Genomic DNA, 11320 nt, shown 5'->3' on the forward strand with positions numbered 1-11320 from the left:
GCTGCCCATAGGGAAGATTCGCTTTTAAATTCCTAGGGTGGGCGCTTCTATGGTGCAAGATAGTATTTTTATCAGTGTGTGGTAAATAAATAAATTACTGGTACTATTTTTCTATGCATTAAATGAAAAGGATAGCTCAATAAATAAGAGGCAGAGTCCGTGGTATCTGAGTCATACGGGCTTTAATTTAAGTGGCTCGAGCCAATGGATATCGGGTTCCATCACCTACTAAGGTTCAGGAAGGGACATTCTCAGGAAAACGAGGGGACAGCCAGCATCTCATTAACATCATACAGTATATATAGTAAAACAGTACAGTTGCATTGAATACAGTAGGCGTAACAAGTGACAAACGAAAGATAAGAACATATAGGCGGGAAAGAAGGCGTGCACAGGGCGTGCACGGAGGTGTGTGATGTAGACGTCACAGAAGTGTCATAGGTGGGTGGACATATGGAGGGGGTTTCATGGGCAGCTGGAACCTTTAACCTACTGGTGCGCGCAAAAAGAGTCATGACGTGTAACTGGGGAGGGCTGGGGGCGCTGACTCCTAGCACTAGTAGAGGAGACTGAAGTCTGGGATGTCAGAACGACCTGTACCTATAGCATAGCTGATATCTTGTATTTAGAGTACATGTTGCTTGATTCTAAAAGTCATCAGGGCAAAGGCTACTTGTCACTAAGGCTAGTGCATGCATATATTTCTTCATGTATTGCGTGAGCTATGGATCTTCTATGGATACTAATTCAGTAAATTACTTGCATGGAGACAGAAAGACTAGACTGTAGATGGATATGTTTATGCTGTTCGTTAGCTAGGAATGTGAAGCCGGGGAGCTGAACTGATAACTGTAGGCATAACATATTCTTGGCAGGCAGGCCAAACCGAGCCGGGCACCGCGTTGCTTGGCAGGAAGTAAGTGAAGGGTCAGGGATGCGGAAATGCATAGCGATCATGCACATATATATCACATGTTAGGGAACACGTAGGGACACATAACAGGGCAAAATTCAATTTTCCTCATTCCCTCCTTGGTCCCTACGTTCCCTTCAGGAAACATCAATATTCATGAGACCATCTATCTGTTCATACAGCATCATTTGCTCGTCTTTCTTCATTTGGGAACGGGATCGTGGACGTGGAATACAAGATGTAGCGCACAAGCCGCAAATCGCTGGGCCACATTGTAAACAGAGACAACAACTGAATATGATTATTACTACTACTCCTAGGAATGGCAGTACTTTCCGTCCCCAGGCAGATATTACACTCCTGAGCCAGCTGGACCAAGTCCAGGTGCCTGGATTCTGGTGTAGCTGATGAGCTATTTTATGAAGTCTAGTTATTGCTGAATACACAGACGGTGCGTTATTAGGAATGAAAACGCAACAACTATATCCGATGACTCTACAAGCTCCGCCCCTATCGGCCAGAATGACGTCAAGAACAAGGCGGTTCTGAAGAACAACAAATCTCATAGCAGACTGCTCTTCTGTTAAGTTACCTAGAGCGGAAGTAGTCTCATTCACTACTGCTTCAAGGGTTCTGGTTAACCTGCGTATTAATTTACTATTCTGGACAGGACCTATGAAGAAAAAGAAACCTTTATTGAAATCCGTATACTGTTCCAATGCAGTTTCAGTCTGATCAACAATTGGGGACTCGATCTCCCTTCTATGTCTGACGTATACTAGATGGGTATTTCGGTGATAATCGGATGGGGCTAGAAAAACTGGTGGCAGTAGGAAGGCAATGTAACATGTTCCATCCCAATCTAGAGGCAAACGTACATAAGCGGTCTGACCACATATAAAATAGGAATGACGTGAAGCTTTGAAAGTAGACTTCCCTTGGTCACTGTATTCGACCACAGTAGTACAATAACTGTGTCCTAGATGTACTGAACCATTCTTTCTAACACATAATTTGCCCTTCACTGGTAGAACTGTTATAGAGGGCAAGTCTGAATTGGTCTCGGACTGAACATTCAAAACCATGAGGTTAGAGGAGAAATTACCTAGATCATATACTTCATTTTCTAGATCTATCCCTGTCCTATGGGGAAGACCGTCCTTGTCTGGGAAACAGGTCTGATTCATAACTGTAGTCAGAAGGGACTTATCGTTTAATGATGACGTTAATGTAAACCATGCTCCACACGAACCATTGTGTGAAAACGGATAGGGAAAGAGTGGTAGGACTCCCTTCACTGTCTGGAAAGGGGGGAGTCGACCACACACCCAACAATTAGTGGCATTGCTGGTCTGATGTGAATAGTGTAACATACGAATAAAAGTATTGTTGCGCATTGCAAGTCGATAGGATAACTCGTGAGGGGGTAGTTCACTAAATGTGTGCTCTACAGTATCATTAGAGGAAAGGTGTACATGTGAACCAAGAGGAGGAAAGAATACGTGTAATAAACAACTTATACATGTGATCGTAAGACTCAGAAAGAACATAAACAATAACGTAACGACACATCTGCTTCGGAGAGTTTTACAATATTTCGTTTTCTTGAAGTTTCGTCTATCTCTCTCACTATGTGGGTCTATCTCATAGATGTCAGAAACCTGTCTAACCGCTTCACCCGAGGGGGACTTAATCAATCAAACGCTGTCTGACTTACTAGACCTCAATTTCATTTTATACTCCTGCTGCGGAGTTTTCTCTAACAGGGGAAGTTTAGAGTCAGTATCGGGGCAGTCCTTGAAAAAAGTCTTTGGACGCAGTCCATGGAAACGCTTGATGTGACTGGAATGGAGCCATCCTTTTCTTCCTTCTAGCTTTACGGCGGTCCTTGTGGTCATCAGAACGAGTTTTGGCTCCTTCCAGCGGGGCTCCAGAGGGCTTGAACGATCAAAATTTCTAACCAGAACGAGATCACCTGGAACGACCTCGTGCGGTTTCACCTGGGTGTTGTCCGGAAAGGCAGCCGCGACCTGTGAACGACAAGAGAGTAGTGCAGACATCAAGGAAGCTAGGTAATCTGTCAGCATGTTACTGTCAACATCGGTGATTTTACGAGGCATAGGTGTACCCCACATGTTTGGGGGACGACCGAAAATTACTTCATAGGGTGATAAACCAGATCTGGAGTGAGCGACCATTCTCATATAGAAGAGGGCAACCGGCAGGTCTACCATCCAATCTACACCTTTTTCTGCACAGACCTTCGCTATTCGTATTTTCAGAGTTTGATTGTGTCTCTCGACGAGGCCAGCTGCCTCGGGGTGTCGTACGCAATGGAATTTCCACTGGTACCCTAACAGAAGTGATACCTATTTCATGAGTTCGGACGAGAATGGCTGTCCATTATCTGAATACACGACACGGGGCAAACCATAGCGAGGGAAGAACTCACGAACCAACTGCTTGGCAGTGGTCGCGGCAGTATAATCTGGGACTGGATATGCTTCTGTCCATCTGGACAAAGCGCATACAACTACGAGAACATACTTGAAACCTCGACATCGATCCATCTGGATATAATCCATCTGGAGGACTTCAAAAGGGTGGTCAGGAGGATGGAATCCACCTTGTTCCACGGGAACACCTTTACCTGGGTTGAACTGACAACAGATCATGCAGGTACGCACTTTCTGCTTCGCTGCTGCTCGTAAATGTTTGTTAAACCAGAGGTTCTGGATGCTGTCTAACATGGCTTTTTCTCCTAAGTGTGCTGGACTATGTGCTGTATTAATAATGACTTGGACCATAGAGTCGGGGAGAAACCATGTGGCTTTTCCCTTCGTCAACCATCCCTGATCTGTCTGGACCCCTCCTTGTTCAGACCATTTCTTGATTTCGTCTGGAGTAGCGTGTGTCTGTATGTCTAGTACGTCTTGTGTAGGATCCTTGACTGTCATGCAAGTCGTCTGGACTGGAACGTCTGTCTTTATCGTGTCAGCTGGGATGTCTGGGGTCTGAGCTGTAAGCTTGGCTGTTCGATCTGCCAGGTCGTTACCCTGGGAAATGGTGTGAGTGACTTTCGTATGTGCCTTGCACTTCATAATGGCAATAGCTGTCGGTAAATGTATTGCTTCTAACAGAGCTTGAATGAGGGGGCCATGCTGAATCTTGGCTCCATGAGAGGTCATAAAACCTCTTTCTTGCCAGAGGACTCCAAAGTCGTGAACGACTCCGAATGCATAACGTGAATCTGTATATATGTTTACTTTCAGGTTCCTGGCTCGTATGCAGGCTTGGGTCAGAGCGATGAGCTCTGCTGCCTGGGCAGACAGGGTGTCAATACGATGTGTTTCTATAACGTCAGTTTCAGTAGTTACTGCATATGCTGCTACTAACTCTCCTGTACTTGTTCTCATACATGAACCATCCACATAAAGTGTCAGGTCCGGGTCAGGTAATGCAATGTCCGTCAAGTCTTGTCTTGGCTTCGTCATGGTGTTGATAACTTCCACACAGTCATGTGTGGCAGTAGGATTTGAGGTACTCGAGGGTAACAGTGTAGCAGGATTTAATATGTTACAACGTCTGATCTCTATGTGTGGCTGAAACAGTGTCAATTCATATCCTGTCAATCGTGCAATTGTCAAGTGCTGAGTCTGTGTTCGGTTTAAAAGAACTTCCACGGAGTGTGGAACGTGTACTGTCAGGGAGTGTCCTAACACTATGGAATCACTTTGTCTGATAGCTAAAGCTGTGGCTGCAACTGATTTGAGGCACGCAGGCAAAGCCTGGGCTACTGGATCTAATGTGCTAGAAAAATAAGCACAAGGCTTGTGTTGTCCTGCCTGATCTTGTGTGAGAACAGATAATGCTGTACCATCTCGTTCAGTAACAAAAAGTGTAAAAGGTTTGCTGTAGTTTGGTGTCGCTAAAACAGGTGCTTGACATAAAGCTTTCTTTAATTCATTGAAAACAAGTGTATGTTCCTGGGTCCAAGGGAGGACAGTCGATGTCGCTGCCTCCTGTGTTGTCAACTGTATCAATGGCTTGGCTAGATATGCATACTGAGGGATCCATTGTCTGCAGTAAGAAGTGAGGCCGATAAAAGCTCGTACCTCCTTCTGTGTCTTGGGCTGTGGAAGATGTGCAATTAACTGGATACGGTCAGGTGTCAACTGTCTACCCCTCTTGGACAGCAAGTGTCCAAGGTATACCACTTGCTGGACACAGAATTGCAGTTTCGAAGGGGACACCTTGTGCCCCATTTCTGCCAGAAAATACAAGACTGTCAGTGACGCACGTTCGCAGTCACGTTCTGTACGGGCTGTGATCAATAGATCATCAACATACTGGAGCAGGGCAGTGTCAGTCGGCATATGGATACTATCTAGTTGTCGTTTAAGTGCTTGACTGTAAATACTAGGACTTTCTGTGAAACCTTGAGGTGCACGTGTGAATTTATAGCTTCTTCCATTTAAACAGAATCCGAAAAGGAACTGGCTGTCTGGATGGATGGGTACACTAAAGAAGGCGTTCTTGAGATCAATAACAGTAAAGAACGCTGCTTCGGAATCAATGGCAGTCAATAGGGAAGAGATATCTGGAACCACTGGGTACTGGGGTATGATACATTTATTAAGTTCTCGAAGGTCAATTACTAGTCGATAAACTGGAGGTGCATTTGGGTCAGTACGTTTAAGGATCGGGATGATCGGGGAATTACATACATTGGAGTCAGTTTCTACGACCACTCCTTGAGCAATGAGCTCGTCAATAATTTTCACTAAGGCTGCTACAGCCTCAGGTGGCAGCTTGTATTGTCGGATTCGTGGTAGTACAACTCCTTGTTTCAGGGTGACACGATATGGTGTAATGTGCATACAACCTACATCAGTTGGACCTTGCGCCCATAAATGCTGTGGTACATTCAGTAATCTTGGATCAAAATCTCTTAACACATAATGTCCTTTAAAATCACGTAAAAACAATCTCACTCCTTCCGGAGAACAACAAATTACGGCACCTAATTCTTTCAATGTTTTAATACCAAGTAAGTTTTCTGGACATTACTTCGTAAGTAACAAGTCTGTAGTTCGGGACAATGGACCAACTTCTAGGGAAACTGGTTTCGATATTTCATTTACAATAGGCTTTCCTGAAAATCCCAGGGAAACATTTCTTGAGCCTGAGAGCGGAGCCCCTGGAACCTCGTCATGACTGATGGTAGTCCTACTTGCCCCTGTATCAATCAGAAATTTTCTGTCTTTCCCTAATACTTGACTGTGTACATAGGGACCCTCTTGATCTACAGGAACCTCGATGAGAGGCAAGCCAACCTCCCTCTCTAGGCTGTTTCATGAATACTGCTGATATTCTGGATAATCTGACTGTGCGTACTGGTACATCTGCTGTGTAACGTGTTGTGTGGCAGCTATAGGCTGCGGTACTGTTACTGTCTGTTGTGCGTTCTGCGGTGGTTGCGTGTTCTGCGGAACATGTTCCTGTCTAGGAGGACGCGGTCTCTCTTTCGTCTTACCAGTAGCTATGTTGTGTTTCAGAACAGCACATTCGTTTATATAGTGACCTGGCTGTTTACAGTAATTGCATGTCCCTTTAACAGGAGCTGCAGAATGACTGGTCTGAGTCGTACCCCTCTTCTGACTATCCACTGGAACAGACTGTGCAACTAGTACTTTCATTTTCGTGTCTTTCATATGTCTCCTTTCGTGTTCTTGCTCTTCTCTGATTCGGTTCTGGTGGTACTGTAACATTTGTAACATTTGGGACGGGGTATTAGCTTGCCAGGTACTCTCGACTTTTAGTACTCGATTTTTAACTTGTGGTAAAGAATTCTCTACTACTTTGGTAACAAAAAGATGTGGATACGACTCACTACTTGTTTTCAAGCCGCTATTAATAATGAAACATTTCTCAAATCTGGAATAGAAATCACTAGTGTCTTCGTCTTGTTTCTGTTTACAGGCTGAGATGGCATCCCAGTCTTCCTTTTTCGTGGTTAGTAATCTTGGCAAGACTTGTATTAACAATTCAGGCAATGCTTTGGCTTTTTCCCCGAGACCAGTACCTGGAACTCGTGTGTTATCTTCGTTCTCTAATTCTGTCCAGTCAATCTTTTTCTCTTCCACCTCCCATTCTTTTTCTTTAAGTTTTTCATATATGCCCGCAGGCAATAGGACCTTTAACATTTTAATGATATCGGGATACGTGTATTCTCCCATCCGGAGCATGTCTTTTAATTCACGGTGGAACCCTGCTGGATCTTTATCGTGACAGGGCACTAACTTTTTCATTTCCAGTAGTTCTATTTTCGTTAAAGGAGTGTAAACAAATACTCGTTCGAGCTCACCCCCCGTTCCCTTAACAGGATGCACTTCTCGCAAAGGATTCTGTCTGTCTATGTAAAATGTCTTTCTTACTGGGGGTGGAACAGGAACAAAATGTGGAGTCAGGAACGTTCTATATTTGTGGCGTTGTTCTAGAATGACATTAATCAAATCGGTACCTAGACCTTTCCATCGGTTTAGGAGTAACTCGTCCAATACATTATATAGGGGACCTGGATCAGAATGCTGACTTTCGTACAGTGTAATGAGGTGCTGGATCATGTACATACCCACCAATCGCTGTTGGTCTGGGGAAAGTTTCAGAAACGTTTGGGCCACTATTTCGTCTTTAAATGCACTAGAATCACTAGTCCATTGGACTGCTAATCGGGCTAGTTCCTGTTCATGCATGGTACTAAGCTCACTGTAACCTATTCGTTGTTTCAAAACTCTATCGGTAGCTTGGAATAAATGCTCAAGAAAACACTGTTCTGGTACGGGAGGAAGAAAAGTTTTCTTACATTCTAGGCGTGTGTGTCTGTCAAAAGGTCTCGTCCTACCTACGTACGCTATTCTGTTTGGGTTCTCGGTGTCTACATCTTCGTCTGAAGTATCATTTTCTTTCTCGGATCCTCTCGCTGCTTTCTTCCTTTCGTGTATGCCTAGAATTTGTTTATGAATCTTTCTATACATGGTTTCTATACAACTTTGTTTACTGTGTTTTCCGTCTGCCATATTGTCACTCCATCTTGTCAGGACTTTCATCTCATCTTTGTCTTTACCAGGCTGGTCTTGTTCTCTTATTAAACAGTTTATCAAAAACTGCAAGATCATATTTTGAGTCTCGACTTTCCTGTGGGCCATAGCCTCGTGAATACTTTCTGGTCCTTCTCCTGTTCTGATGAAATGATATATTTTGTCTAGATGTTCCCCCATTTCTGGTATGATAGTCAGATAGCTTGCAACTCGTCGTAGACGCACGGAATATAATATCATGTGATCTTCGCCTGGCACTGGATCATATCTACAATCAGTAAGATACCTTTTGAGGGCTGCGTAAGTAGCCACTTTTGGCGTGCGCTGTAATGCTATGTCTCTTAGCGTCATTCGTTTTGTTTGAGGCGGGGTGATAGGGATACCTCCCCCTGCTCCTCCTGAACTAGAATCGTCAACTAATACTGGATGTGCCGTTGCTGGTAATGTGACTGGTAAAGTAGGCATACGTAATGTGGGTTGGTCCTGGGTTACTGGCTGATTAAAAGGATTCCCGGGACCAGTGGCTGGGGGAACAGTAATTGCGTTATCAACAGGGTTGTGAGGTTGAACATGCGGGGTAGGATTCGGATTTGCATATTCTGGGACAGTGTCGTCCAAATAGGAAGAAAGGAAAATTTCAGCTGCGGTCGGTTTATGACGTAGCTTAGTCGGGATCAATGGTGGCGGTAAATTACAGGGTGCTTCCGGGGTCGCCTTAGGCAGGCCCTCGGCGAGAAGGGGATACATGCCTTTAATAAGGGCATTTCTTTGTCTGTCTAACTGTTCTGCTCTAACTCGTTCACCTTCTTCTAGTAATTCCCTTTCTTGGGCTTTTTCTGATGATTCCCTACTTAGTTCTGCTTTTCTGATTTCTTTTTCTGTTCTTTTATGCGATTCTTTACGCCACAATTCTATGGCATCTTTCTGGGATTGTCTGGCTTTCTTTTTCCATAATGCTTCCTCCACTCTCATGATGCACTCGGCATCCCAGGTTCCTGAAACAGGCCATCTATATTTCTCTTCCAGATGTTTGGTATAGTCTACCCATAAGTCTAAGTACAGTATGGCATCTAAGCCATGTTTATGATACATGAAATGTCCGGGACTATCCCTAGGTGGGACAGGAACTGATTCTTCGAGTATCCCTTTTCTGGTTCCTATCTGACGTAATTTTGAAAACAGAGGCATCTTTGAACGTACTCGAACTTGAACACAATACACAATGAACACAGTAATGAATAGCAAAACAAATCATGCATACCACGACATCAAAACACATTAAAAACAGTTCGAACAGATACTACCTAGTACATTGAAAACATAACACATTGAAAACATAATACTGGAAATCTCGAGAAACTATACTAGAAAACAGAATTACTGGATGCACTGCTAAAACAGTACAGAACATACCGGTCTCATAAAGAGACACGTCATACCGTATCCACCTAGGTGAACACGCCGGACCGGATCTGTGTACCCAAACCCGTCGGACCGGGCACAAATTAATGAACCCGTCTAGATGCGTTCCCAGCAATGGTACTCACCGGGAAGCAAAACTGAAGGCCTCGGACTGGACTGGACTGCTACGACGTCTGGTTACTGCTACGTACTACGCATGCGCTTCGGGCTTCGGAAACAGGTGGGCCTCCGGATACCTCGGACCTTGCTCTCTCGGCTTGGGCTCTGGTCGGGACGCTCCGCCTTCCTCACCGCCTCGTCTGGATGCCGGACCGCAGTCTCCGTCTCCTCCGTGGGCCTGAGGGAGATTAAGCAGGAAAACCTGCGAGTGCACAGTAGGGGTCCGTCACGGCTGTAGAAGGGTCAGGGGGCCTGCGTTACATCGCCGGCGCGTGGGGAAGGGGCTGGTCCCTGTTCGGGCGCCATTATGTGGTAAATAAATAAATTACCGGTACTATTTTTCTATGCATTAAATGAAAAGGATAGCTCAATGAATAAGAGGCAGAGTCCGTGGTATCTGAGTCATACGGGCTTTAATTTAAGTGGCTTGAGCCAATGGATATCGGGTTCCATCACCTACTAAGGTTCAGGAAGGGACATTCTCAGGAAAACGAGGGGACAGCCAGCATCTCATTAACATCATACAGTATATATAGTAAAACAGTACAGTTGCATTGAATACAGTAGGCGTAACAAGTGACAAACGAAAGATAAGAACATATGGGCGGGAAAGAAGGCGTGCACAGGGCGTGCACGGAGGTGTGTGATGTAGACGTCACAGAAGTGTCATAGGTGGGTGGACATATGGAGGGGGTTTCATGGGCAGCTAGAACCTTTAACCTACTGGTGCGCGCAAAAAGAGTCATGACGTGTAACTGGGGAGGGCTGGGGGCGCTGACTCCTAGCACTAGTAGAGGAGACTGAAGTCTGGGATGTCAGAACGACCTGTACCAATAGCATATCTGATATCTTGTATTTAGAGTACATGTTGCTTGATTCTAAAAGTCATCAGGGCAAAGGCTACTTGTCACTAAGGCTAGTGCATGCATATATTTCTTCATGTATTGCGTGAGCTATGGATCTTCTATGGATACTAATTCAGTAAATTACTTGCATGGAGACAGAAAGACTAGACTGTAGATGGATATGTTTATGCTGTTCGTTAGCTAGGAATGTGAAGCCGGGGAGCTGAACTGATAACTGTAGGCATAACATATTCTTGGCAGGCAGGCCAAACCGAGCCGGGCACCGCGTTGCTTGGCAGGAAGTAAGTGAAGGGTCAGGGATGCGGAAATGCATAGCGATCATGCACATATATATCACATGTTGGGGAACACGTAGGGACACATAACAGGGCAAAATTCAATTTTCCTCAAGTGGCTTTTTTATATAGGGATGTTTTTAATTGCCCTTGTACGCATGTCAATGCTACGTCTAAAAATGTAATTCTAGTATTGCTGTATTCGATGGAAAATGTTATATCTCCATGTCTGGCGTTGAGCCACTCGAGGAAAGCCAATAGATCAACCTGGCTCCCCTGCCACAGGAGCCAGACGTCATCTATATAGCGGTACCACTGGGAGATGGGATTACTGAATGGGTTATTAGTCTCCACAAATTTTTCTTCATATTGTGCCATGAAGAGGACTGCCATCTAAGGGGCATAAGGACACCCCATGGCAGTCCCCTTCACTTGCATGAAGAAATCGCCATTAAAAGAAAAATAATTGTTTTTCAATGCAATCTCGGCCAAATTCAGGATAAATGAGGTTGGCACTCTATGTGGCCTCTCTCTTTTGTCTAGGTATAATTCCATCACCTCCAACGCCTCCTCCTGTGGGATCTG

This window comes from Lissotriton helveticus, chromosome 3_1 (genome assembly GCF_964261635.1).
Source record: "Lissotriton helveticus chromosome 3_1, aLisHel1.1, whole genome shotgun sequence".
NCBI classification, from domain to species: Eukaryota; Metazoa; Chordata; class Amphibia; order Caudata; family Salamandridae; genus Lissotriton; species Lissotriton helveticus.